The sequence below is a fragment of the Bombus affinis genome, unplaced genomic scaffold, assembly GCF_024516045.1.
Source record: "Bombus affinis isolate iyBomAffi1 unplaced genomic scaffold, iyBomAffi1.2 ctg00000078.1, whole genome shotgun sequence".
Classification (NCBI taxonomy): domain Eukaryota; kingdom Metazoa; phylum Arthropoda; class Insecta; order Hymenoptera; family Apidae; genus Bombus; species Bombus affinis.
The window spans coordinates 262,529-290,228 of record NW_026108827.1 but is presented as its reverse complement, the minus strand read 5'-3'; the positions used below and the strand labels follow the sequence as shown (position 1 = coordinate 290,228).

The following is a 27,700-nucleotide window of genomic DNA, read 5'->3' as shown; positions in this document are numbered from 1 at the left end:
AACGCTTCCAGACCACCAATTCGGCTTCCGAAAACAACACTCAACAGTAGAGCAAATCCACCGCATAACCCACATGATCAGCCAAACCCTTGAAAAGAAAAAATACTGCTCAGCGGTATTCCTAGACATCCAACAGGCATAACACACAAAGTATGGCATAAAGGGCTACTCTACAAGCTCAAAAAGATCCTACCCCATCCATACTACTCCATCTTAAAATCCTACCTAACCAACAGACAATTCATAGTTAAATGTCTAGGCGCCACTTCCGCAACATTCCCAATAGAATCCGGCATACCCCAAGGTAGTGTCCTCGGACTCCTACTGTTCTCCATCTACACTGCCGACTTATCTATATCAAACGAGGTAACAATAGCAACATTTGCCGACGACGCAGCACTATTAGCTACCCACGCAGACCCGGCAATTGCCTCATCCACTCTCCAGCGAAGTCTCGACTCCATGGAAAAGTGGTTCCAAAAATGGGGTTTCAAAATAAACGCAAAAAAATCCTCTCATGTAACCTTCACGCTCCGAAAACAAACCTGCCCCCAGGTCACCATTAACAACACAATAATCCCAAGCAAGGACTCCGTAAGATACCTGGGCATGACCCTGGACAGGAGGCTAACTTGGAAAAAACATATCTCAGAAAAAACAAAGCAACTAAAGGAAAAATTAAGAAAATTCTATTGGTTCACGGGCCGACGCTCCAAACTAAACATACAGAACAAAATAATCCTCTACAAGGCCGTAATAAAACCTGTCTGGACCTACGGAATCCAACTATGGGGAACAGCAAGTAATTCCAACATTGAAATACTCCAACGCTTCCAATCGAAAACGCTAAGATCCCTATCAAATGCACCCTGGTATGTTACCAACGAAACAATCCACCGTGATCTCAAGATACCTACAGTCAAAGATGAAATACACAAGTCCAGAAGCAGATATAACGCAAGAGTCAACAACCACCACCACCCACTAGTCATCCAACTACTGGACACGACGGACCGATCTACAGTTATCATATTTTATATAAAATTAGAAGGGACCTTTAAAAAATTGCATGCAACAACACACTTACAGGAACTCTTGAATTAGTTTTTCTACATGCCTGATTATGTCTTTATATGTATATGTCAATTCAAATTTATTTTCTTAAAAGTCCCTTAATGAAAAACTAACACTTCATACTAACTTAGAACTTTTGAGTTCTTAGAATATTCTGATTTAGTCACTGGCTGTACAATAAATTCATTTACAGATATTATATTTCCACCAAGAGCTAGTTTTATTATGAGCCTTCCTGCATCATCATCGAATCCTTCTATTTGACCATAATTATTACTTTGTTTTCCAGCTATAATTTTCACAAATGTTCCTTTCTCGATTTTAACTTCTTCCTCTTCTTTTTTGGAATCTGTATTTTTGGTATCTGTAGTTTCATACCTTTTGGTCGTAATTCTGGTATGACAGCTGCTACTAATCTGTAATAGTTAGAATAAACGATTGTGAAATAAAAAATGATGTTCTCTGTTTACTTTCCAATAAGTGATGTATTAAACACATATAATTAATTTAATCTAGAGTAAAATTCATACTTTTCATTTCAACCAATTCCCTTTCCTGGTTGCCATCCCATTCCCCGTAACATTGCTACACCAAAAGCATCAATAGGAATTTTTTCATAACCTTCTAACGTAGACTGAAAAATAAAAAACAATATTTATAATATGCAAATGTAATACATCTGTGCATTGCACATCAATATGTTGATAACGTACCTGTTCTTTGCCTCTTAATGATTCATCTTCTACTAAAGGTAAAGTTAAATCATTTGTTTTAGTTTCATGTTCATTCTTTGACTTAAGTTCCTCAATGATTTCTTCCGCCGCTTGCTCTTCTAAAGTAACAACTTTATTTTCACTATCTTCAACTGGCTCTTTCTTTATTGATATTATTGGCGATGCTTTTCCATTAGATAGCTTTGATTTTGCCTCGTTAACACTAGCGTCTCCTACCTTTTCCTTATCTGCCTTCGGAAGGAAAATGTCTGCATCTATTTTATTAAGAATTCTATCATGCCAGGTTTTTGAACCTAGTAATGGAATAATTAGAGGTTCATCCTTTTTTTCTTCCTCACTGAAATAAAAAAATTGTTTTCAAATATATATATTCCGCTATTGGTGATTTTTATAGATTAGGTTGAGGTTATATGTTTCTTGATTATAAATTTTACTTTTTGAACTCACCCTATTACTTTAATACCTTTCTCATCAAGGCATTCAATGTAATCAACTTTCTTTTTTTCTTGTGGAATAGCATTTTTTCTTAATAGATTTCTTAATAGATTTTGCAAAACCGAAGGAAATCTTCTTTCCTTCTTCTGCCATTTGTTTGTTATTTTAACACTGACTTATAGACCAATACACATGTATATACTAGACATAAAGATTGATGTCACTTGAAACTATGTATATGAATCTAATATCTTATTATACTTTATTAATCTACTCACAATTACTTGCACATTACTAAAATTTCATTCCGACAATATATCAAGCGCCTGAATAAGTGACATTAAAGTAAACATATATGAGAGAGGAAATAAGAAGAACTGACGCCTATGGTTTTCTATGTTACAGAGCTAGTGCTGCACCATACGGCCAAATGCCGAAAGTGGCTAGGATATCCCAGAGAGAGTAGTGCTGCACCACGCAGTCCAATGCCGAAGGTGGCTTATGCTAGTATATACCTGTCTATACGTTTCAATCAGAAAATCGATATTATGTGTTCATGTGAAAGTTCACATTTCCTTAGGAGCTGTATTTTGATAGATTTAAGCTTCTAATGGAGCATTTTAAACGTATAGAGTATACTATGAAGTAGAGTGCGGATCATTTTATATTCATAGAAAATTTGAATGTATGGAAATGTACAAAATGCTCATGATATGCAAAAATATGCAAAATATTCAAAGTAAACCAATCATCAAAAAGTTTAAAAGGTGAAACAAATTTCTTTAATAACACCTAGATTAATTTTTATTTGTTAACGATCTACATTCTACTACGCTTTTAATTCTACCCTAGTTTATGCACCATAGCGCATGACAGCGCTATTATGTCCTTTACAATTTATTCAAGATCATTCTATTTTCAGATCAGACTCTCTATTTTTCTTTTTGCATCCTGCAAATTACCGTATAGAGATGTAAAACGAAAGCTATTGCTCGTTAAAATTTGACGTACTTTTGTTTTCATGAAAATATACATATGTTGAATTAAATAAACTAAACTATTGATAATCACATTGAAAGTATATATATTTATATATAACTTAGATTTCACAGATTATTTCGATATTGAAGTACTTCTTATGTATTAACGAAGAAGATAAAACATACTAATACAAGCATAATTCAACTGAGCGATTATGATAATGTTAATGCGCATCTCCGAACGTGCAGAGGATAAATGAGCAGGTAAGTTGCTCCCATCACTCTCTCCTTTGTTTCATGCAACTGTAACTCTTAGAATGTAATGTATAAATGTATATAACTATCCTTAATCGCATTGACGAAATGATGATAGACACAATTACTTGTTTGTCAGTTGAAGATCTTTTCTTTCCTCTTACTACATATTTATGTACTCTTAACTTGTCCTTTTAGCAATACTATCGCTCGTTTGTTCTACAGTTTTCAGAATTCTACCTTTTAGCGTTCTACACACGATCGGAGCGTAAATGTGCCCGTAGTCTGCCTGTTCCTATAAGCTACTTTAAACGATCATCTTTGATTGTGTTGGCTCGTAGATCATAGAGGAAGCCATTTACCTATCTTTCGGAACAAGAACTACAGTTAAAAACAGCGACCAATTGAGAACAGTAGTTAAGTCCGCGAGTAGAGGGGTGAGCGTGTTTTAGCGGCGACAACAGCACACGGTATGCAGATACGAAGCCGGGGTAAACCGGGAAGCCGTAGTTCACGGACCGTAGTAAGCGTGGTAACTCTAAACAGTCAACGACATTTGAAAGCCGGCCGCGCTCTGGAGTTCAGGTAAATTTACCTCTTTTTCGTCTTAAATTTTCATTGACATTTCTCTGCTTATAGATTATTATACGGTTAGAAATGACATGTTTTTGGAGATATCGAGGAATGGTACTTTTAAGTAATTTTGATTTTCATCACTCATAAATTGAACCGAGGAAATTCCATCGATTTATTTACCGGCTGTTAAAAAGTTTTAATGAAATGGGACAAATGGTAATTAGTTGCGAAAATAAGGACAGTTGTGCCAGAGTTACAGTGTTTGCCTTTAATTTCAATTAACTGTACAGCCTGAACGTGGAGATTTTGTTCCTATGTACATGATGAGATATACGACACACTGGACCGGTTTCTCGATAGTTAACGTCTAAATGGTTAAATTAGGGAATGCTTTAACAAAGTTGATTCAAACATTTGATGAAAAACCCATAATTTACCTTTCTTAGAAATAGTCTTATACTCTTATATATCTTTTATACATTTTTCTTATATATAGAAATCTAACATTTATCAAATATGTGACAATTTCTACTGCAATCAAACATCTTATTTACTCTACGTAATGAAGCTAAGTTTAATTAACTTTCCTCAGTATCTTACATCACCAGTCACGCTCTCGATCCCGCTAGCTAGGCAATAAATCATCAAAAGTCGAGTTACAATTACGTTCTTATCCTACTTCAGAACCCCTCACCTATCCGTTATCCAATTTCCTCTTCGAAATCCCATCGTGAAACCGACAATTAATTACTGTTCATCAGCATACGTACAGTTGACGGAATCGACATAATGAGACAGCGGAGTTAAATGTTAAAAAGTTTGCATATTTTATAATTTGAATGGCGTAAGGGAAAATAAGATGTTTGATTCGCCTAAGATCGTTTCATCCTGTATGGCACCAACATTTCATAAAATATTATATAACACAATTTGGAAAACAGGGTTGAGAATCATAGTGGTGTAAGTTAGGCCATTGCCAGTTTTCATCAAATAATCTTCTGTGTTTATTACCGTAAAAATAGATTACATCTGTTCAAACCGTGGAAACAGAAATGGTAGAGAATAAAGTTACGACTTAATCGGTTCTGAAACCAAAGGGAAGATATGTTTGAGAGTAAAAATGAATTCAAACATTCGGAATTACGACTTAAACCACTATGACATTGAATTTGTCGTATGAAACCTACGCGTTGGGGAACGTGTTGAGGATGTCCCGAAACGTAGTTACAAATTAAGACAGGTCCGCGAGGCTAACTGTAAAAGAGCGAGCGTAACTGTGCGGAGTCGATGTTAACGGAGAAGATCTTCCTGCCGAAGATTTGTTCCGCTATGTCTAGACGTTCTATCCTTTGTTTCCTCGTTGCATTTTTTTACCTTCATTTTATCGCCACGAACAATGTTGCTCGTCGTGCTCTTAACCGTGCAACAGTCGGACAAAAACCCGTTCTACCTCGTATATAGCGTTCTGTTCGACACGGTCCACGAACTTACGGACAGATTTTTCGCGATTAAAAGAACAAGATAAGACAATTTCACGGTGATCTTATTGTTGTATATGTATACGGAAGTCCCATGGTTGTCGAAGTTTGTGCAGTAATTCTTCTTTCTCTTTCTCTTTTAATTATCGTTTTTTGCAGAAGAATGACCGTGGTGTAGAACATGATTGATGTTGATGGTGTAGTAATGGGCGGTGATGCTTCAAACGTATATAATACACTTGAGTTGTATCAAGCATGTTTTTACAACTTTGAGTCGGTTCTACGTGTTCTTATGTTATTGTAACGATTAAGTTACCATAAATATAGCAGTTTTCCCAATGGATCCACGCGTCGAGAGAAGCCATATCACGTAAAACATACATTTCCGTATAATGTTGTACAAATAACAGTCTAAGAAGAGTAGACACTCTTTATTACGATCATACATGTATATTGAAAATATAGCGATCGTTGCAACGTTATGAAAAATTATTGCAATGAAAAATTTTGACGGTGGATACGTATCGTTAGCAGATGATTCACAAGTTTCGAATCGTCTGACGGTACTGGTGCGTTGAACTTTCAGTGGTTGGGCGCGTACGCGTGTCGGGTCGAATTCTAGTTCGATTTCGCGGGAGGTTCGATTTCGCTATGGTAAATGTAGTCGAGTGAACAATCGCGCTACCGGATCTACGCGTAGTCCGGAACTCGGCGCATAATGCCGCGGAAACGGGCATTACAGGTCATTCAGAAGTTACGTCTCATAAATTAAAATACATAGAAGAATGGCAATTACATTCTCCTTTTTATTATTTATATTCTATTATTAGAACACGTATCATTTTTCAAAATTTTCCTTGCAATCTACAATTGTTTATGTTATCTTCCTATTGATCATCGACTTTGTCATTTGCATGTCTCATTTTCCTCGTGTTCGGCATTTCAATATCAGGGAACAAATTTGTATCTTCTACATGAAATCATCTCTTTAATTTCAGATAGACGAATATGCGGCTGCTTCTGTTCCAAATATCTCCGTTACTGTGTCTGTTGACGGAAATCGGCGCGGCTGGGATCGGTAAAGCATGGCAGATCCTGCCATACGCGACCGATTCCTGGAATCACCCATCATGGCCACGGCTCGACTCTTCCGCGTTCGAAGTTCGCAGCGTGAGCGGGGTTGGTCATCTCAATCCCTTGTTTAATTGTTGATTTTTTAAAATCTTTGTTTATTAATTCCAGGTTTTTTACATATTTTTTTTTTACATGATTTTTTTCCAGAATAAACGCTGAATTCTGATTGTAGGGTGGTACAGGCAAAAGTACCGATACGCGACGGTACGACATAGCCATGCATTATTACATTTTTTTTTTTTTTTTTTTTTTTAAGATTATTATTGTAACTTAAATTTAAGCCGCTATTACGCTGTGCTTATGTGCGATATTTTAATTTATGTCGTGAAAGCCTGGACGCAAAAACAGGACAGTTCGTTAGCGTAGGAGGGAACTTCTTCGTTAGACTGAACTCTGTTGATTGACTATTGAAAGCGCAAAGCGTAATAAGTTATAGTAATTCTTTTGCACGAGATTAAATAATTCAAGAGCGTTATTTTTTAGTATTGATTATTTATTTTAAACATTGAAATTTACAATAAACATTTAGAATTTACAACAGAATTTGGCTAATAATTCAGTTGTATGAGAAAAATTTCAAGACAATTATCGATACATAATCCGACATCGCATTTTCTGCATTCTCTTATTTTTCACACAAACAACACATTTTCTTCTCGATAATTAGATGCGACTGTCCTCGAAACAGGTAAACAATTATAACGAGACATTATTGGCATTTGCTTACTGCCGTTACTAAGGAATACATTCATATTTATCTCACATAAATGTAATAGTATTACTTCTACTTGATCGGAAAAATCGACAAACGCGTATATCTGTCCTTAGGCCATGCGGAATACTTGCAAAAAACGCATATATGTGTTCTGAGTCTACACCCATAGCTTTCGCCAGCGCATATACGCGCCCATACATGCGTTAATAAGATAAGAGGAAATAAAAGACAGATTATCGATAAAATACACTAACACATATGTAATACGTGGAGATATTACCACTCAGATTACACATATTATATATTATAAGGGAAGATGTATACCACGTATACATATATGTAGAACGAACATTTCAAACTTGTTTATAACGCGTGCGCACACATACATGCACGCACACGAACAATTTTTCGAACGATAATTATATTAATGATATATATTATGATAACCATTTATATTTTTTAAAATATGTTCTTATGGCATACATATTTATTCCACGCTTCATATCTATCCACATCCGTAACTGTAGGTGACATTGTTTTTTAACAATTTTGCTATTATTTCATAATTCTTTAATTCATATTTCAAAGTCGTAACAGATGTTTCTTTTTTTTCAAGTTTTTCCCACATTGGACTTATTTCTAGCAGCCATGCTTGCTTACAAAGCAATTTTATATCCGCGCAAGAATATTTTTCAGTAGATTTTATTATGTGGTTTACAATATCCATATTCTCTAATAACTGGTTGCTAAGGTATTATTTGAACATATCGAGTCGAGTAACTTCATTTGGTAATGATACGTATATTTTCTTTTCGAGGCATCTGCGTAAAGCTGCATCAATGTCCCTAATAATATATTTACAATAAATATTATTGTTCTGTTATATTAATAATAACGAAGGAATATTCCGAACAACACAATAATTAAGATTAAGATAATGAATAATTATGATATTAAGATATTTTCTACTTAGAAAACATTGAAATAGCGTGATATACATAGCAAGGGCAATTAGTTGCAGCCAAAAGAACTACATTAGAATTTTCGTTAGATACTAATCCATCCAATCTAGAAAGAAGTTCTGATCTGAATCTCTTTGAAGGTTCAGACAATGTACAGTTTACTCCTTTATTTGTGCCTATCCAGTCAATCTCGTCGATCAAAATAATTGTAGGCGAATAATTATAGGCAAGTTCAAATAAAACCTGTTCAATTTAACAAATGTATTTATTATTTATTAAATATTATATTCAAAATTCCTTAAATTCATTGTTTCATCACGAACGTAATATCATTTCGTTTTCCAAACAACTATTCTATTTATATATGATTATTATTATATATGATATATTCCAGAATCTCTTCTTCATAGACAAAGGAAATCAACTTACACGGATATACTTCTCGGAATCACCTCTCCATTTGCTCACCAATGAGCTGGCCGTTATGTTAAAAAAGGTACAGTGGCATTCTGTTGCGACTGCCTTCGCCAACATCGTCTTCCCTATTTCGTAATTGCTTGTATAGCAGAATACCTTTCCAGGGAGAAAATGGGCCTTTAAAAAAGATAAAGTACTTGAGGAGATACACAATGGCCTCCTTAATAGCAGATTTACATTCCTCTAGGCCTACGATGTTGTCCCAATATACATTTAATTTTGTCAGTATGATTTCCTGCGACAATACAAAGATGAAATGGCGCATAATCTCCGTATTAATTTCCGTAAATGTTATGTAATTCGTTATTTAAAGCTTTACTGAAATCAGTATTTACAATACGTATATTAATCGAAAATAACTTACGCATGAAATGTCTTCAATAATCTTCCATAATTCCAGATTGTCTATATAAAGCTTCTGAGCCTATTTTGATATCTTTGATTGCGTGGATTGTTCCATTAAGATGTTAAATAGCTCTCCTCTTCTGATGAAGATTCATCGCTTTCATTGGCGAAAATTGGTGTCAATGTCATTGCGAGATTAATATCATCCGTAGCGTCACCCGTCATCTTCTGTTGTACATTCCTCCCTTTCACAGACTCACTTCTCGTTTCTTTGCTAACAGATTTGACACGTTTTACTACTTCTTCGAAGATTGAATGATATTGTAATCGATACGTTGAATACGTTGAGAACGTTGAATAGTGTTAAATAATTTAAATTCTTACACTTTGTTCGCATTTGTCATTTCCCTCGTCTTTATTTCCTTTTCAGTTATTTTCTTGCACAATATAGGATATTTTTGGAATTTCATCTTGTAATAATAATTTTCATATTCTGTAAGAATAATTTCCAAATCGACGTTGTCGCAGACTCGATATTTCCGAGGTAGACGAGCTTCCCGGATTAATACATCGCTAATGTCTACATATCTAAAAAATATAATTTTTAATTCATTGAACAAATTTTATGCTATGAGTACACACTATACGATAATCATCAATTAACTGTTTTATTTCTCGGTAAGACAGACAAAAAGAATGTACTGTCTATTTATTATTATATAAATCCTCGGCGATAATTTTTTGCCTTCTGCTTTTTAATTTCTAATTTTTAAAGTTTGAATTTATATATATTTTCATTTATAACTAGTTAATCTACGTTATCGATTGAGTTATTCTATAACTACTGAGATACCGATGTCGATTTTCAAATTTTGGTTCCTTCCCCTCTTTCCGCACTAATTTCTATTTCGATTGGTCACCGATACTATTCGAAAAAATTGCAACTAAGAAGATATCTAAATATATACACATAATATAAATTTATAAACATAATTTTGTTATCTACTATCTTGATACGTGCAAAGATAAATCTTAATGATATATAATACAGCGTAAATGGTTATAAATAATTAATTATTGACAATAATTATAAGAATTATCGAAAGAAAAAATCATAGATACTATGTGCGAGTGTAAAATATCGCAAAAAATGAACAACAATTGTGAAAAACGCAATATGGCAAATCAATGACAAAACACACTCATGACTGTCATGGAAGTTCCAAAGTCTAAAATCTAGAATATTCCTTACCTCTTTTCGCAAATTATGAGATATCTTATTTGTGGTACCTTGCAGCGATAAATCACCGTTTATTGTAATAGTTTTAAATGTGATAATGATATCCTTGTATTGACTATCGTTTCTCGATAGTTACGAGAATTTTCGTTTATTACTTTGAGACAATCCGTCACTTCCTTTCTCTTATAAAGTTTCCCTTCAACTCCGTTGAAAACTGAGCATCAAACAGGAGACGAACGATTTGTTGTCATGGCAATGTTAGTTCACACGTAAGCAGGGTGCGAATATAATGATGGAATAGTCGAATCCTGTCTACTGTATAGTAAGATGGATGCGACATGGAAATAGAAAGAGAAGGCTGTATATAAGCATTTTCTGTCCTTGTTTAATCAGGCATGCACACTAGTGGACACTGACGGCGCTTGTTTACCGTTGTTACACATTTCCGGTACAAGTACGCGGGCATTAGAGAAGGACGGAACGGTCTCTCTCTTTACCCCTATATCGCGTTTTTAGTTCGCTCACGCGCTCTGTACTTATATCTATTACATTTCCACCATAAGCAGCGGCCGTGCAGTGACTTACAAAAGTTTCGAACTCGCGGACGTTTAATCACGTTCCCTACTCCGAAGGGGTAAGTACAAAGTTGCTCGTCTCAGTACTCTTGTTAGAAGTTTTATCATCTTTTTCATTTCGTGGCTACAAGTTTTTCCAGGAAATTCTTATCGTTTTACAAGGGCTGTGGGACACAGTGACGTCAGCTATCGATCATATACGCGAATTTGTTGTAAATTAATTAGGAGAATATCTGGAGTTCTTTATCGTTGTCAGCTGTAAAATATTAGAATTTTTCATTTATAATTGTCATATTTTCGACTCTTCCGTTGCCAAGACCATCTTGAAAGATTTTTGGTATGTTCCATCACCCTTGTTAAAAGTGTGCCCATTGGTTAGATATATTGATTTTAAAAACCAATACGTATATCAAGTTTATTATCTCACAGAAACAAAGAAATTCGTTATATTAACGAATTTTCGATGTTTCTTCTCAATTTCCTTTAGTATCGAACGAAGAACATTGATCGAAGAACGTTGATCAAACGTTTCATCGTTCAGATTGTATTTCGTTTAAAAAGATTGAAATTGATATTGAGATAAAATCAAAAAGTATCCGTTGTTCTCGAACATTCTAGTATTCCTTCGCCGCCCGGGAGAAAGACAGGTATGAAGAAAGAAGATATTTTTTTTATTAACTTTTTAATATTGATATTTCGACAAATATTGACGTGTGCAGTGAGAAGATCCAGTGAAATTTTGAATAATATCGTTTTAATAATTTGTGAAACGAATTAGTTTGGTTTTTTCCATTTTTATTAGTTTCCGTCAATGCTGATTGACGCGCCACTCCAGTTTCCATTTCCGTTTCTCGAAATTTTCTACGTCCTTGGTCTTTGGGACTCTTTGCCCAGGTAACTGCATTGCTTCTGGGTACGTCTCACCGTTCGGGTCTCTCGAGCTTTCGGTGTCAGTTGTTACCGTTGAAGGAAGAGAAGCTGGTGACGGATATTATCGAATAAATCGTTTATTCTGCAAAAGTTCGAGTAAGTTCGTTCTGTTTGAATAAATCAAGACATAGATCAATTTTTATCGTATCATCGTGATTCGCCATGTCGTACGTTTGGTTTCGGGATAACATATGTTTTTAATTTGGTACTTTTAATTTGAAATTTTACGTCTATGATCGTGACAGGAAGATACTTTCAGTGAATTATAAATATTTCAAATTATAAATTATAAATATTTGTTATAAATTACAATCATACTACGGGGAAAAGTGAAACATATGTTTTCTTGTGGAACATGTGATAGTAAATTATTCGAAGCATAATAATGCTTAATTAAACATCTATACGGTAACATTTACGGACGAATATTCGGGTAATATTATCGCGTCGCTCTAATCTGGCATTTAATGCTTTGATTGCGGTCTTTGAAATGGCATCGCAGATGCTGGTATAATATCACACGAAAAAGGAAGGACCAGTGGTTAATGTTGCAAGTGCACCAGTGCGTTGCAGCCATCGGGCGTGGCTTTGACGCCGGTGCCGCGGAGAGGCGCAGAACGTGTTCGATCGATCCGCGAACGCAGCCCGTGCTCATACTGCGACAGAGTTCGTTTCAGTTAGTCTCAGTCGCTGTTTGGCCGTCGATAGCGTATAGTCGCGCCGGCCGACGATTATTTTTTCTTTTTTTGTTTCTCGATAATTCTCTCGCAACACTCGTTCTATACGTACACCATCAGTTTATCGCGTGATCATTGTTACCGCTTCCCCTACTTTGTCACGTCCTTCAAAGAAGATTTTCCTTCAGTTTTTTGTTGTTTGGGGAAAATTCATCGCTCGGACACATGGATTTATCGACACGACGGTTTATCGAGGCATCAGCGTGATGTACTTTTCAAGTTTCATATTTTCTCTATGATACTTTCTAAGGAGAATTTAGAATTCGAACGATATCAATTTCCAGGAAATATAGGTCTTTATGAGACCATAGGTTAGGTTAGGACCATAGGATAGGTTTGAATTTAATTAACTCTCTTATAATTGGTATTTCAATTTTTTAATTCCTTAAATTTAGCTTTCTTTATGCTGTTAGATGATGTAACGCGGGCATTTTATGATATATCGAATATATTCGTATATATTTTACTTTATACATTCGATAAATTTCCTTGGTTGGCCGGCCTGCAACCCACATACGGCACTTAATAAAAATTTGTTTCGTTAGAGGTCGGTGTTTTTTCGTCTTCGTCATAAAAATGTCATGACGTCATATCATATCACAAGGGTTCTTCTGAAAGCTAGATATTCGATAACAAGATTAATGGTTTTCGGTAGCTTGTAATGTCAAGCTTTGAACTGGCGGGATCGCCTTGCTGTCAAATCGCCATTCAGCAGCGACCATATTCTTTAACTACGTTCAAGACCTATATCACGCTACAGAAACCATCAAAGGAGGATAATTGCAAGTTAGTTGCCTCTTAGAAACGAGACAGTTGGTTGTTACTTGTTATCCGTAGTTGGTAGTTGTTCTCCTTAGTCGCCACATATTATAGAGACGACATTCATAGTCACCAGTTGCCTTCGCTAATAGTTTCTTGTTGTCTGTAGTTAGTTCTCGTCATCGCTATGTATTCCATCAATCACGTAAAATTTAACATATAGGATTTTATTCTTTTTTATTCTTTCTGTAGGAAGATTCTTTAAGTAATATGAATTTAAGTAACTATTTTATGATACAATAAAGTGGAAAAACGATTATTTTACGTAACGTAATTTTTTAAAGAACTTCGAATTTAAAGGATTCAGATAGATATCTTAAACGTAATTAAACCCTCCATATCGTAACAAATTGAAAGAAATTGCGCAAGAAAGTTAATACACTTAATGCATAAAACATATATTTAAAATCCAAATGTAGGCGTTGACGCGTGCGTGCTACATGTTCGAAACGTTCGTTACATCCGCGATAAAATTTGTAACGACGAAGAAGCTTAACATATGGTGTGCTTCAAGACGACAGTAAAAAGTGTTGTCGTATTTTTCGAAATTTCTTCCATTCTTAATAAAAATATATTGTATAAATATAGTAGGATTTTTCAAATTTAAATAGTTATAATGATTTGAAACTTTACAATCGTACGGTTCTGTTTTATCCTTTGAATATACCTGTCATTTTCATATCTCCTTTTAACTAAACTAAATATTTGGAAATCCTATAATTTGTACACTTCTATTTGTGAATAAGATCGATGAAATTAAAGCGTAACTATGCTTTCAATAATGGCTTCGATGTATTGCTCACCATTATGGCGGATTAACGTCTCTAAGTGATCGACCTTAATCACTAAATGGCAGCCGCGATTCAGTGGTAGAGCCTTACACATGACGGACATTGCAAGCGCTTGTAAGACGTCTATCGTGAAACGTTTCCAATAGCATCGATTACGACGACGGTGAAATCCGAATAGAAATATATATCGCGTATCGCTTCAGCATGACATGTCTTAAAATAGAATCACAGTTTTTCGTTCTTAAAAAAAAAAAAAAAAAAGAAAAAAAGTCTATAAAAATTATATGCAAATAAAATAGATAAATGGATAAATGGTTGTACAAATTTATAAAACAGATATTACAAATATACGTAAATAAATTATATATTTATAAATTGTTTGTTTAAATATCTGTTTGTTTAAATAAATAAAAGGGATATTTACGACTTACAATGAACGTAGTCCTGTTTTTAGTTTTAAACAAAGCAAAAACGGATAACAACTTTTTAAAATGTAAAACTCAACGCAACAGTGGTTTGTTTTAATTAATCAATAACGTTCAAAGTTAATTAATTTAGAGTGGTTTGTACATTTTGTATGCTCGCCGTATTTTAACGTTTGATGTGTAACGTTTGATGTAGTACTTGATGCCCGAAAAATCGAAAAATAATTAAATTTGATCGTTTCGTCGAATTTACAAGTGTGTATATTCGTGTGAAATCCTATGTGCTTGTGTATGCTGATGTGAAAGGCGGTAATATATTTTTCTTTTTTCGATTATTGTTGTCAACTTTTGTGTGGAATAAATCAATTCCGTGAATAGAAGTGCAATCAATACAGCTTACTATGAAATGATAGCACAACAACAGTACATATCGCCATTGACGTCAGCTTCACAAAATTTCTCGAGTATCGAGGTCGTCCATTTGGGTTAAGAATTTATTTCCAAAATGCCACAAGCACGAATATCTTATGGAAATCCACTGTATTTCCACTGTAATTTTTAATAATCAGATTCCATATTGTATGCTACGATTCGAGGAAAATCCGCAGCTAATTATTATCTTTGCTGCCTTTAAATACCATAAATAGTCGTCCGTAAATTTTAAAAGATTTTCTGTGCCATACTTATATTGTGTATTTTAGTCTTAAGGTGCGGGTCGTGTTCAATTAATCGAAAGTGATGAAACTGTAATGGGTCACGATAGTCAAATATTAAAAATGGTCTCGTTGGCTACATTTAAAATCTTTACGAGATATATATGCATAGTACGTTGCTACTAGCAACGGGTAGCGATGAGCAATAGAGAACAGTACCTTCCTTATCTCGTCGTGATTATGTACATACCAGTAATGCACAGTACTCGTACTGAATATCTTACAACATCTACATAGATTTTCAGATTTGTTTCGAATATTACCAGCATAACCATGATAGTAGAATTCTGCTACAGTATTAATTCTATAGTGCCGTTATGCATAATACAGCCCTAAAATGTTTCTACAAATATACGAATATTTTCGTCAGCTACTATATTCCAACCATGGCTTATTATGAAAGGAAATATATAACGAAATTACTTGTTTTTTTAGACTAAATTAGTTTAATTTGAATAATTTTAGTAATTGTGTAGGATCGAACAACAACTTATCATTAGCTTCACTCGAGACTTGATTGCACGTAGCAACGTAATTGCGTTGGAACTGAGGATAGAAAACAATGTCAACCGTTAGACGCGTCTGGCGAATGTGTAACGCGTGAATAATAGATGGCGGCAATGACGTGAACCCTACTTATAGCTGTTTCGGCTTATATCGTAGCATTCAACCTAGGGTATAACGATAGGGATCATTAGAAGTTCAAAGGCCGGCTGATCAGCCTCATTTTGTTCCATTTTTTAATCAAGCGATGAATCGACAAATTGTACAGATTTCGATGGTTATCACAGTTCTCTGGGAATTTTCAAGCGCGGTTCGTCGAATTTAGTCGGATTGGCTACAGACTCTTTTACGAGCAGCTTGAAACTCGATCTAGTTTCGAGAAAATGAAAAATTCGTTTTATCTCTTTGCTTCCCTGTTCCTTCCTTCCTCTTTTTTTTGCTTTTTACATTGCGTTAAGACCGGCTAAATAATATTGATTGCCATGGACGTTGGCTGGTTCAAAATCACTGACATCGACGATAACAAAAGTAAGTTTGATGATCATTTATCTGAGCCGGTGTTATTCAACTTGAGCTCTGCACATTTGTTAATATTATTCTAGTAGGGATGAGATACTACAAATTTTAAATAACTTCGATTAAAATTATATTATAAAAATTATATTACATTAACGTTTAGAAGTCAATAAAGTGGAAAGAATTACGCGAGATAATGTAAATATAAATTACATTACAAGGAAACAATACGGCTAGGTAATTTGAAACATTCTGGCTAAAATTGCATTCTTTCAAAGTTAGGACGTACAGTATTTACAAAGCAGATTAAGTATCAAATGGGGTACTTAAGAAAATTCATGTTATCATTCTTTAGTAAACATTTTCAGGTTATAGCCTTCTGCAAAAGCTGCTTTTCGTTACGTTAACGTATTCATTATTAATATTAATCATATTGTTCTTATCTCCTAGGGGCATAACAATCCATTTTTATATTGTGTTAAAGCTAAATTTCTATTATATTTTCGCAAAATTTTCTTTCGTTTTATAGAGAAATGATAGATACACAGCACTTTTTGTTTTATGTTATTTTATATTAAATTGGAGAAAGGTGGATCGCACATAATTGAATAAAATAATATAATGCAAAAAATATCGTACATCTATCATTTCTTTATAAACCGAAAGAAACTTTTGGAACAACCTAATATTTCTCTCCAACGACACTTCTACGATGTTAAAATATTTGATAAAAATATTTGATAAAAATATTAAGAAATTCTAATATTGATTTAAACGTATCGATTTATTTACTTTTCGCTGTCAGAAATTGTTAATTATGATTTCCACTTAAAAGCGTATTTCATATTATGAGGATAAATGATCAAATTCATCTCTAATATACACGTTAGAGAGTCATTTATAGCTGCAATCCTGTTTACCGCTCATATTCCTGGAACTCGATAATTCACTAGGCGATTGCTTTAACCGTGCAGAATACATCCATAAATAATTAATCGCTATTAATATTCCATCGACTTTTGAAAATCCCTGATGTGATCTATTTCACGTGATGAGAATACGTGTAAAGTGAGGTTATTGCTTGATTATCTTTAGTCGAATAAATCGAGTGATTCAAATTATAATGCGGAAGAAAGTCAAAACTATGTATATTATTTTTTTCAATTTTTATGTATCATTTGACGGAAGGAAATTTGGTAAGTAAGGTTCACCTTCTTTAATGTCAATGACTTTGAGATATGTTATTAAGCTCCAAATTCTAAGCAATCTTCTATATATATATATAACATGCGTATAATAGCCAAAGTTCAACTCCCAAGTATACGCAAAGCTTTTATTTTCAATTTATGCGATACCACTATGTTTCATGAATTTATTTGCTAACGGTATTGAAACAAATAACAAGCAGAGGACGAACTATCCGTGAACTGTTTTGCCAACGAGTACGCTTCCAATATTTTCTGTTTGAGAAAACACACTTGCTGCTGTTGCAACTCCAAATATTTTTACAGCCGACGCTTTTGCCATGAATCATCGGCTAACATATAAAATAGAGAAAAGCCATAGTTGATTTTAATGGAAATTTAGAAAACCTGAAACTCGATATAGAAGGGAAAAATAAAGGAAAGGAAGGGAGAGATAATTGGAAGCTTGGGGCCAGGTTTAATTCACTGAAACCGGGCTGGTTGTGTCATCACGAAACAGAATTGCCAGTACGTCATTTCTGTGCTCCCGTCCTCGTAAAAACGGTTTCACTCGTTAAGAAAAAACGAATAGGCGGTGAAGGGAGAAAAAAGCAGACAGAGAGCGCTTTTAAAAAGCTGACGAAGCGTGCGTTGCCACAACGAGACACACGGTGCTATTTGTCGTTTTAAATTGCGCCGCAACTTGTTTTCGAGATCTTTGCTAGAGACACGTGAAAACACGTTGGAAGTATATTTCTTGTTTTTGTGGAATTTAGCTGGAAAATAAAAAATAACGTAAAACATGTACTTACGACTTACAGAGTAATTGAATGTATACACTATAATAACCAGCGATTTAAGGCTTTAAAAGATCGAAAAAAAAGAAAAGAAAAGAAGAAAGATAATATGTTGTGGCAGTCTAACTCGATCTAAGGAAATAGAGAGGGAGGGGGTTGGGGGGGGGCAAAGCTTGTTAATCTGGAAAGAATACAAGCATCAATTTCAAGCACTTATAGAGAATCAAGCGGGCTTGTTAAGGTCGTAAGTTGGACAATTATCCCGTGTTAGGTTCAATCAGCTTAGTCCTACACAAAATTGATCGAATCATGTGAAAACAAATGTATTCTGATTTTTGTCGCAGATATTTCTGGTCTACGCACTCCAGTGCCCGCACAACTGATATTGAAACGCCTGATTTTCCCATATTCTACAGCGACAACATTACCTGATTTTTTACAACCATGAAGGACTCGAAAATACTTGCAATCCTCATCTGTTTGCAAATTATTTTCGTCACTTTCGTCCCGTCAGGGGCTGGTAAGTTGATACTGATTAATTATACCATCGAAATTCTATATAATGGCTACAAAAAATATTTGCATCATTACCCTCATTTCCTAACGAAGCGCGTTTTTTACCAAGTTTTATATTTCATTTCATAGTATCAAATCTCTGTAGTTACACGAAAGTATTAAATGATAGGAAACTTGATATACACGAATTTAATTAATTAATAAGTTAGTCGATATACAGCCATTATTATTTCATGTGAAATATTACAACGTCAAAAACTTAACGTTCTTGTACGTACAGTATTAATCACAAATTGTAAGAATGTTTACTGATAAGCAAAATAGATAATATGGAAAACGCAGACCTATGGAAAGAGAATTCCTGACATTAGACAGGAATACGCGATTGCACGAAATATTTTATGGTATGTCTGACATGGAGAATATATGCGGCGAAGTACGAAAAATTCATCCTGAGATATGTATACGACCTACGCGGTACGGGACGTGTTATAAATGGTTTCCGCCACTCAGCTGTATTTCAATTTGTGAACACGATCGAACAAATGACGCGACAATTATTAATTGCCGTCTCTGCCTTAGTAACGATTCGCGTTGGAACGAGGTCGAATCGTTCCGATTCCACGCGCGATTAACAAATAATTACAGTGGACATCAATTACTTGGATGACCTTCGTCATTTCAGCGTAGCATCGATGACATCCGGTAATTGGACTCAAAACGATTTGCTTAAAACGATTAATTTGATCAAACCAACCAATTATTTCAATTAATACAATCTGAACTTTAAATTCGCACGTCTTGTATATACACACCGGGCTCGAGAAAAGTTTTCATTCGTTCGAGTAGAACCTTCGTAGTTCTTGAGGACGCGTGTCGGTTCTCGGTGCTTTAATTCAACGGTGCTTTAATCTCATCGACGAAGCATCGATGCAACGAAGAAGCATCGTGATAGCCGCAATGCGGATCCGTTCGACAAAAATTTCCTGGTACGGTTGTTTTCGTAATGTTATTAACCGTTTTAGTGTCGGATGTTTCAATACTCCGTATCGGTTTGTGCTATGCAGCGCGATAGAGCTTCGTTTATTTATTTGCGAGGAGTACCGATCGACGCGATCGCGCTGCCCTTTTTCATCCTGTTTTTTTTCATCGAAATATACCGTTCGACGTGCTCGCGCTTCATTTCATCGGTTATACTGGAAGCGTTACAACAAACACTCAAAAGTTTGCGAAATATTTATGCTCTGCGTTTCGTTTGCGCGATAACATTCTATAATGCAGTATTTGGTTTTCCGATTCAAGAGGTAATTTTTTATATTGGTTTTTTTTATTTGGTTTATGATTATTTGAAAAACAAGTAATTACGAGAGGAAACTCTGATATGACTCACGACGAGCACGCTTGAGCGCGTTGCGAATTAATGATCGTGACCATACGTCGTGGCACAATTTACCACGGTACGCGAATTGAGCGATCACGCTGCGTGGTGTTAAAACGGTTAGCGTAACTGCGCGTACGATTGTCGAGGGGCAAAGATATTGACGTTGGTAATCGTTTTCAGTGGCTTTAGAAGAAAACTGTACTGATTTCGAAGGACAAGTTATCTCAAATGGGCTGCTGTATGTGCCGGGACCTTCGGTTTGCAGCCTTTGCGTCTGCTACCATTCGGAGCCAAAATGGTGCAAGGCTATCTTCTGTTCACCTCCTTTTGTAAGTATATGCTCATTCTAAAAGCAACCAGCTTAGCACAACCATGCGAAACTAAAGTACACCGTTAACGCTTGCATGCTGGTCGTTAAAACACATGCTGCGCGAATAGGGTACACAGCGATTCATTTAACTCGCCTTGAATTAGTTTTAGAAAGACAAACATGGACAGGGATAATTTTTGTCACGAGCCGTTTAATTTATTCGTTCATTAGAACGAATTAATTTACACCTGCTGAGATCGCGATTGATGCGACAAATTCGAAATCTTGTTCCATATAAATATTTTTAAACAAGCACGTCGTAAGCTTTGTATATTTTTTAATCGCAACGAAACTGTTCAGAGAAATGCTGAAATTATTAATTAGAAAAGGAGATTTCTACGCATCGTTGTAAAAGTGTCAGGGAAAATATTCGTGAAACAGTTACGTTGCTACAAGTTCTACAAGAAGAAATATTGAAAATCACGTTCCACTTATTCAGTTGCACGTGTAAAAGGTATCTTGCGTTCGCGCAAAAAATCTCTGAAGGATACATGCTTTATAATAATTGGAGTGTCGAAGTTGTTACGCGGATCGGCGTACACGTACCTTTTAATGAAACTAGGTTACCCATTCGTTATTCGTTCCTAATTTTCAGCTTCATGATTTTTACGCAATAAAATTTTATACACCTGTTCGGTTTATAAATGATTCAATTCAAATTTAACAGAATTAAAGTTGAAATAATCATTTGTACTTCATTAAAAGGTTCTTTCAGCATCTCGTTTTAATATTTTTATTGGTAATATTTTGTTGATCGTTATATTTAAATGGAGTTTTTCAAAGGAGAGACATTTTAAGGTAGGAAATGGACATACATTTATAATAAGAATTCAGAAGAAAGAATATTTCATACAGAAAGAAATATTCCGTATGTATAAATAACTACGCTATGAATTTTATATGTATCGGATATTCCTTCTGGTTAATGTATCTGATGTTTTTTCACGCGAGGTAGCGTATATTTGCATCTATATGTCTCTTCGTTTCTCAGTAGTAAAACTTAGCATTCATGCGGCTGATAAGTAGTTACGCACTGACAACGAGAAACATAAAATGAGTAAGAAGCATGAGACATTCTATAGGAAAAATAAACTTGTTTTTATCTTTCATTGCATATTCGTCAGAATATTGTTCATAAATATTTAAGTTAAGATTTCAGTTGAAATAAATACATAGGATTAGACATTTATTTGTCGGAGATGAAAGAACACCGGAACCTTCCCTTCGGAACTTTGGGAAGACCCCTAGTACTGTAATTTAGATTTCACCATAGCCGAATTAAGAAACTGTTGTCATTCAATTCGACTGTACTTATTTGAGATTTATGATAGTGAGCTCGGGCTCGAGGCGACAACCAGTCGCCGAACGTAGTCGCGGTCAAGGGATGAACGTTTTGTCTAACAAAGGCATGAAGTAACTCTATAGCTCTCCTTAAAAGAAATACTTAGGACGGGGCACGACCGTAAGCATTTCAACGATTTCTGTCCCGTGGCTCGCCACACGCAGACTCTATTCTTTGAGTAAGATGATTACCAGATGTCGACGCGTCTCCACAGTACATGTTCAGCTAGCCCGAGGACCCGCTATAAATCTTAAGATTTGTTTAACTAAAGTCCTTCAAACCGACAAACAGTCCTCGTCCCAACTACGAGAAAATAGGAGAAATCTATTTTTCTCACGAACGACGCTTCCTCTTCTCGAACTCTCTCTTAAGGGCGGTTAGCACGCTTCCCTAACCACCAACATGGAAATTGGCCAATTAACAGTAACGCCAATTTCCCTCACTTTCCGAATGAAGGCTTTTCTCCACGAATCCGATGATTTCGTGCCCTTAGGCACACCCATCATGGTTTTCCTCGACAGCGTTACCGTGATGGAGAACCACTCTCCCGTACGATCTCAAAGACGATTCAAGTAACTCTCAGATACGTAGTGATTGCCCCATGCATTAACATTGAGTACAACTTAGACGTTGAAGAAAAGTAGAGTTCGTCATCCCCTTGACCGCGGATTCGTTAGTGAGCCTAGGATCATTGTCATTAGCTTCTCGAGTATCTAATTATCGCGATTACTTGTCCAATTTCATCATAGTCATATTTGCACTAGTAAATATCTCCTCTATTGCATAATGATCACGTCTAGCGCCAATAGGGATTCGTTTCACGCCCTTAACCCTAACTCAAATCTTAACGTCAACCCGACATATTTATATATGTATCTATGAACGCATTTGACATAAAATTTTGATAACGACTAAAATTATATATTCTGATATTAAATTAATTTAATGAGAATAAAAAACTAATTTTTTTAAACAAGATTTTGTATAAAGTTATATTTATTAGGAAAAGTTCGTCCATCCCTTTATAATATGATAGGATTAGACTCATAGCTGTGTAAATCATTTCATGGAATAGTATATGTGTGCGTGTGTGTTCTAAGTTTTTACTATAAAAATGCTAAATGTACTAGGAGACGTTTTTAAAAATTCATACATTTTTCTTCATCAAACATATCAATCGTTATATTGAAAAGTTAATTATCTTTTATTTGTTTCGAGCTGCACATTGATTGAGACATTCGTGTTGGTTATAATTGCGAATTTAACGCAACGAAGTTGTTTGAATCCCTTGCAAGCATGTAAATATATCTTCGAATTAATTGGTCAATTACTTGAGGTTGGAATTGAAAGAAAGGGAAAGGTGGAGGAGAAGTCTTGCGTTTGAATGCGGGACACTTTTAAAGCCCACAGTTCGCTGAAATTGCCAGAGAATTCAATTAAATGGCAAATTAAACCATTGAACTGAATCTGTTTCCAATCGCGAGCTTAGAAATTCTATCCTTTGAATTTTTATATCAGTCAACTTTCTTTTTGTACGTACGGTAACGAATATAATTCATGAATTAATGAAGTATGTAATTGGATGAAAGTTCTTCTCCCTGGATTCAGTTTAGACTAAGAAAAATTATATAATAACGAAATTATCAACTTAAAATTGATAGAGTGTATAGTTTTTTTTTCTTTTTTGCGTGAGGAGGGAAAAATGCTGTTACGCATACCCAGTGATCCGCATCACTGGGTTATGTGGGACTCGGGCCGATGTTGTTGCCATACCCACTAAAAACCCCTCCTCCTTTTTCCTTTGCTTCGAGGACAGACAACCCCGGTAAAACCTGTCGGCAGTCATCAGGGTTGTCCTTTCATGCCCCGTTGTATCTTCTTCTTCAGGCAGTTATTCTGTATATTCTGTATTGCTCTCGTCATCTTCTCAGCTAGTTCAGAATACTGGGCTGATCTCCTTCTGTGGTTCTTTGTTGTCTTGTATCTCTGCCTTCACTGCTCCGCGTAGTTGTTGTTGCTCTCGTTCTCCTCCTTGCTTCCATCAAGGCCTTCGCTGTCACCCTCCTGTGAGACATGACGGTCTTGCGAAATTGCCTGAATTTATCTCAGCTCTCGTTCTTGGCGGTCACCGTGGCGATCAGATTGTCCACGTCTATGTTCTCGCCAAGAGCGTTCTCCAGCTCAATCCTTCTGTCCGTTCACTTCGGGCACGTGAAGTCGGGAACGTCAACCGTTTCCAGTGCAAATTCAATTTTGAATCGCAATTTCCATGTTTGCGTGGCAAAAGCGTAAAATCGATAACGCACGCAAACATGTCTTCTTTGCTAATGGCGTACTATAAATATAAATGTAGTATCCAAATGGGTCGTTCTATTCTCGCATGCAGCTTTCTGCTTCCCAATCAAAAACTCTGTCCACTCCGCACGCTCCACACGCTCTGCCCACTCTACCTTTTCCCGTTCTTCGGAACAGGTATCCCGAAACCCCCGTGATCAAGGTCACGCAGCCTTTTCACGTAAACTGTCCACTTAAAGGACCCAACGGTACATTGTTTACAGTTCGGCCGATACCTTAGGCCTTCTGGCCCCGGTACTACATAAATATTTGAATAAATATTGCGAATTTCATATTGCTAAAAGATTTATACTATTTGTTCGTAAATAATCGTCGGATCTATATTTAAGTGGAAACTGCTGCATTAGATCTCTTTTCTTACTTAAAATTATTTGGATTGGTAACTTGGATGTAACATGTAATTTATTCTTCTTTTATAAATAGTGTACAGAAGACACCAATTCAGAGAAATGGAAGGAAAGTCTAAAAGCAAAGAAAATCTACAGGAAGATAAAACGTTCGAGCCTTGCCAGGCTATATAAGATGCTAAGTAATCTTCCTAGTCTTGCAGTTCTTTCTATTTTGATCAATAATTATTGGTATATGTTAGGAATGCAATTAGAATTTTTGTCCTCAAGCAAAGTATAATTTCAATTTTGTATGTAAACCAAAATATTAAATATCAAATAACCATCAAATAAAATTATATTGTATGGACTACTGTTTCTTTAAATATTTAAATATTTGATAAATATTGTTTATTTAAATATTTTAAATTGCATGAAAAAAAAATGATGCAAATAAATCATAGGGCATTTTAACTAAAGAGACCAATATCTATTTAACAGTGATTAAATCGTCACCGTTTAACGCTCTATCTCTTTTATTAACTGTGCCTTGTTAAGCTACTGAGGATTACAGAGGATGCGTTTTTTTGATAAACAAACGTTCTGACAAATACGGCAGCAAAATCAGATATGTAGATTCTTACAACAGCAGTTATATTGTAGGAATTCCGTTTTTCAGAAGCTTTATTTGTGAAACGACAATTCGCCAGAGTACGGATTCACTGTAGTTATAGCTGTAGGATCTCTATCTAGTTGACAGATCTGCTTTACGTAAAGAATTCCTGTCTCTTGTTCTACTTTATCGCGATTCTCTCCTCACCTTATACGCTTTGTCGAGGAAAGTAATATCGCTACATATCTCGGCTCCGGTTACAATAATTAGTTTCCGCCTAAACTGCTAGAACCACGTAGCACGCACTCTACTCTCGTTTATTAAACATTCAGGCCATCTGATCGCATGCGACGAGTTTTATGTTAATCCCGACCAATTACAATATCTTTCTCTCGTTTACAAGGGACGACGAGACTAGCAGTTGCGTGCTTTCCAAAGCAAAAGCCGCGATATCTGCATGATAACCTAACCTCAACCGATTTTGTTGTACTATTCTTAAGTGGACTTCGTTTGTACCACTTTCGTAACAAAAATAGAATATCTAGAACACAGCATTCCGTTCTGCGATATTGTCAATTTCTAAAATCTGAAACATCAGAGATAATTTTTTCCCTACAGTTGTAAATTTGTGTGAAAAATTACGAACGTAACGGTGTTTGGCGCATGTACAGTTCCCCCTCCCCCTCGCCCCTCCAACCATCATTTGCGTAGACATGCTAGAAAGATCCACTTTTCCACGGTGAAACTGTGTGTATTGTAATTTCATTTTGACAATGGTCCAACATCCTACTATGCATAAGTTTAATATCAATATAAGCAGGTTTCATGCCAAGTATTACATCTAACGTATAAGCACTAACCCTGGTTTTAAATACCTTATAGTAACACTGAAAAGATTATTCAGTAGGATGTCTGGCTCAACATCAATATTTTACTTAGAAGAGAATACGTCGAGAGCATGTTGGTGGATGGAATGGGAGATGAATGAAGGCTTACTTCTGTAAAATACATAAAATGGTAGTCGGAATGAATTTTGGCGCTTGGGGACAGAAAAAGAGCTGACTGATACTGTCATACACCTGAATTTATAAAATTTTGAAAATCGATGTAACCTTTGAACTTTATCGTATTCTGTTTCATAGCACAAATTATTCTTCCCGAAATGTACGTTTAGTGTTATAATATATTTGACCAATCGTTCTCAAATACTAGTTTTGCTGAAGCAATGGTGGAATTGGAGCAATTCTTTCTTCTTTTATTCTTTGAATGACCTGGATTTTCGAGTAGTCTAGTGACGATTGATCCGTACAATTAATCGATTTCTTCTTATTACAGAGCTGCAAGAGATTCCGCGTTGGACGCCGATGTTGCGAGTTCGAATGCCTGGATGAGGTTGGCACTGAGTATTGGTCCGGATCTGATGTGGTTATCGTCGATGGTTCACCTAAACTTGAAAAACATAGTGTATTGTGGACGCTGAGCTTAGTGATGACAATTGTAATATTTTAATTTCTCAATAAAGATTCCGATGGCGCCGTTGACAAAATTCGTACCTTATAAACGTCGACGATTAGCTTCAGCCACCGGGAAAAGAAGTAGTGTACAATGTAGTGTGTTAACGAAGAATCATTTGTAACTGAATAATTATACCTTGAGAAGATTATACCTGAGTAATTATATTTATTCTTATTTTCTTCCCCTTTATTTCATTTGAATAGATCTTTGTATTCAAAGAGCGAGGTATGATTATTTCAGACGGGTTAATTTGTTTTTATATATGTCAAAAGAATGAAAGGAGATGACGATGAATCGGTGACAGGTAGAAAATTGTAATCTGTTGTATTTCCATGGTACTGTATACTTGATTATATTTTGTTCAATATTATTCATATTCTATCATGTAATTTGGGAATATACATACATATACATATATGAAAATATAGTGGTATACTTATCCCCTAATCTTTGTGATTTCTATGAAACTTTTATGATTCATTGTCACTTGTATGAAAGATGGAAATATAAAAAATTGATAAAATTATTAATAATATTTACAAAGAAAAAGTGAGCTGTTGGATATACAGGGTGGTTGGTAACTGGTAAAAAAAAGAAGTCGAAAATATACAAATTTTTCATTTGAGGCTTTGTTTTCGAGAAAATCGACTTTGAATTTTCGCTCGGTACGCGTGCACTTTATCACGTTTCGTTATAACGGATTTTATTGTAGATTGTGTTTCGATTGACGTTATGTTGATAAACCGTTCCAATATGTTGCAACGCGTTGCAGGCATACCGATCAAAAATTCAAAGTCGATTTTCTCGAAAATAAAGTCTCAAACGAAAAATTTTTATTCTATATTTTCGACTTCTTTTTTCGAGTAGAATCACCAATTTTCCGCCT

General features: G+C 35.3%; 5 long non-coding RNA genes across 7 annotated transcripts; 3 read left to right on the top strand and 2 right to left on the bottom strand.

The window, feature by feature from the left end:
• Positions 1-1,270: 1,270 nt before the first annotated feature.
• On the bottom strand, positions 1,271-2,536 carry LOC126927180 (uncharacterized). The gene is made up of 5 exons (XR_007715262.1): positions 2,522-2,536; positions 2,256-2,444; positions 1,788-2,145; positions 1,605-1,659; positions 1,271-1,490 (listed from the first exon to the last, which is right to left on the bottom strand). It is a non-coding gene; the product is annotated as an uncharacterized LOC126927180 (long non-coding RNA).
• Positions 2,537-2,715: 179 nt separating this feature from the next.
• Positions 2,716-8,845, top strand: LOC126927171 (uncharacterized). 3 transcript variants are annotated; one of them, XR_007715248.1, is made up of 6 exons: positions 2,717-3,010; positions 3,166-3,487; positions 3,704-4,063; positions 6,531-6,711; positions 6,814-7,904; positions 8,484-8,845. It is a non-coding gene; the product is annotated as an uncharacterized LOC126927171 (long non-coding RNA). The 3 variants fall into 3 exon arrangements; XR_007715247.1 differs by having other exon boundaries at positions 2,716-3,010; positions 6,531-7,904; XR_007715249.1 differs by lacking the exon at positions 6,814-7,904 and having other exon boundaries at positions 2,728-3,010.
• An 8-nt stretch (positions 8,846-8,853) lies between these two features.
• LOC126927176 (uncharacterized) lies at positions 8,854-9,553 on the top strand. The gene is made up of 2 exons (XR_007715256.1): positions 8,854-9,104; positions 9,221-9,553. It is a non-coding gene; the product is annotated as an uncharacterized LOC126927176 (long non-coding RNA).
• On the bottom strand, positions 9,280-9,647 carry LOC126927185 (uncharacterized). The gene is made up of 2 exons (XR_007715266.1): positions 9,550-9,647; positions 9,280-9,439 (listed from the first exon to the last, which is right to left on the bottom strand). It is a non-coding gene; the product is annotated as an uncharacterized LOC126927185 (long non-coding RNA).
• Positions 9,648-19,961: 10,314 nt separating this feature from the next.
• On the top strand, positions 19,962-27,261 carry LOC126927194 (uncharacterized). The gene is made up of 2 exons (XR_007715275.1): positions 19,962-20,622; positions 26,635-27,261. It is a non-coding gene; the product is annotated as an uncharacterized LOC126927194 (long non-coding RNA).
• The last annotated feature ends 439 nt before the right edge of the window (positions 27,262-27,700 follow it).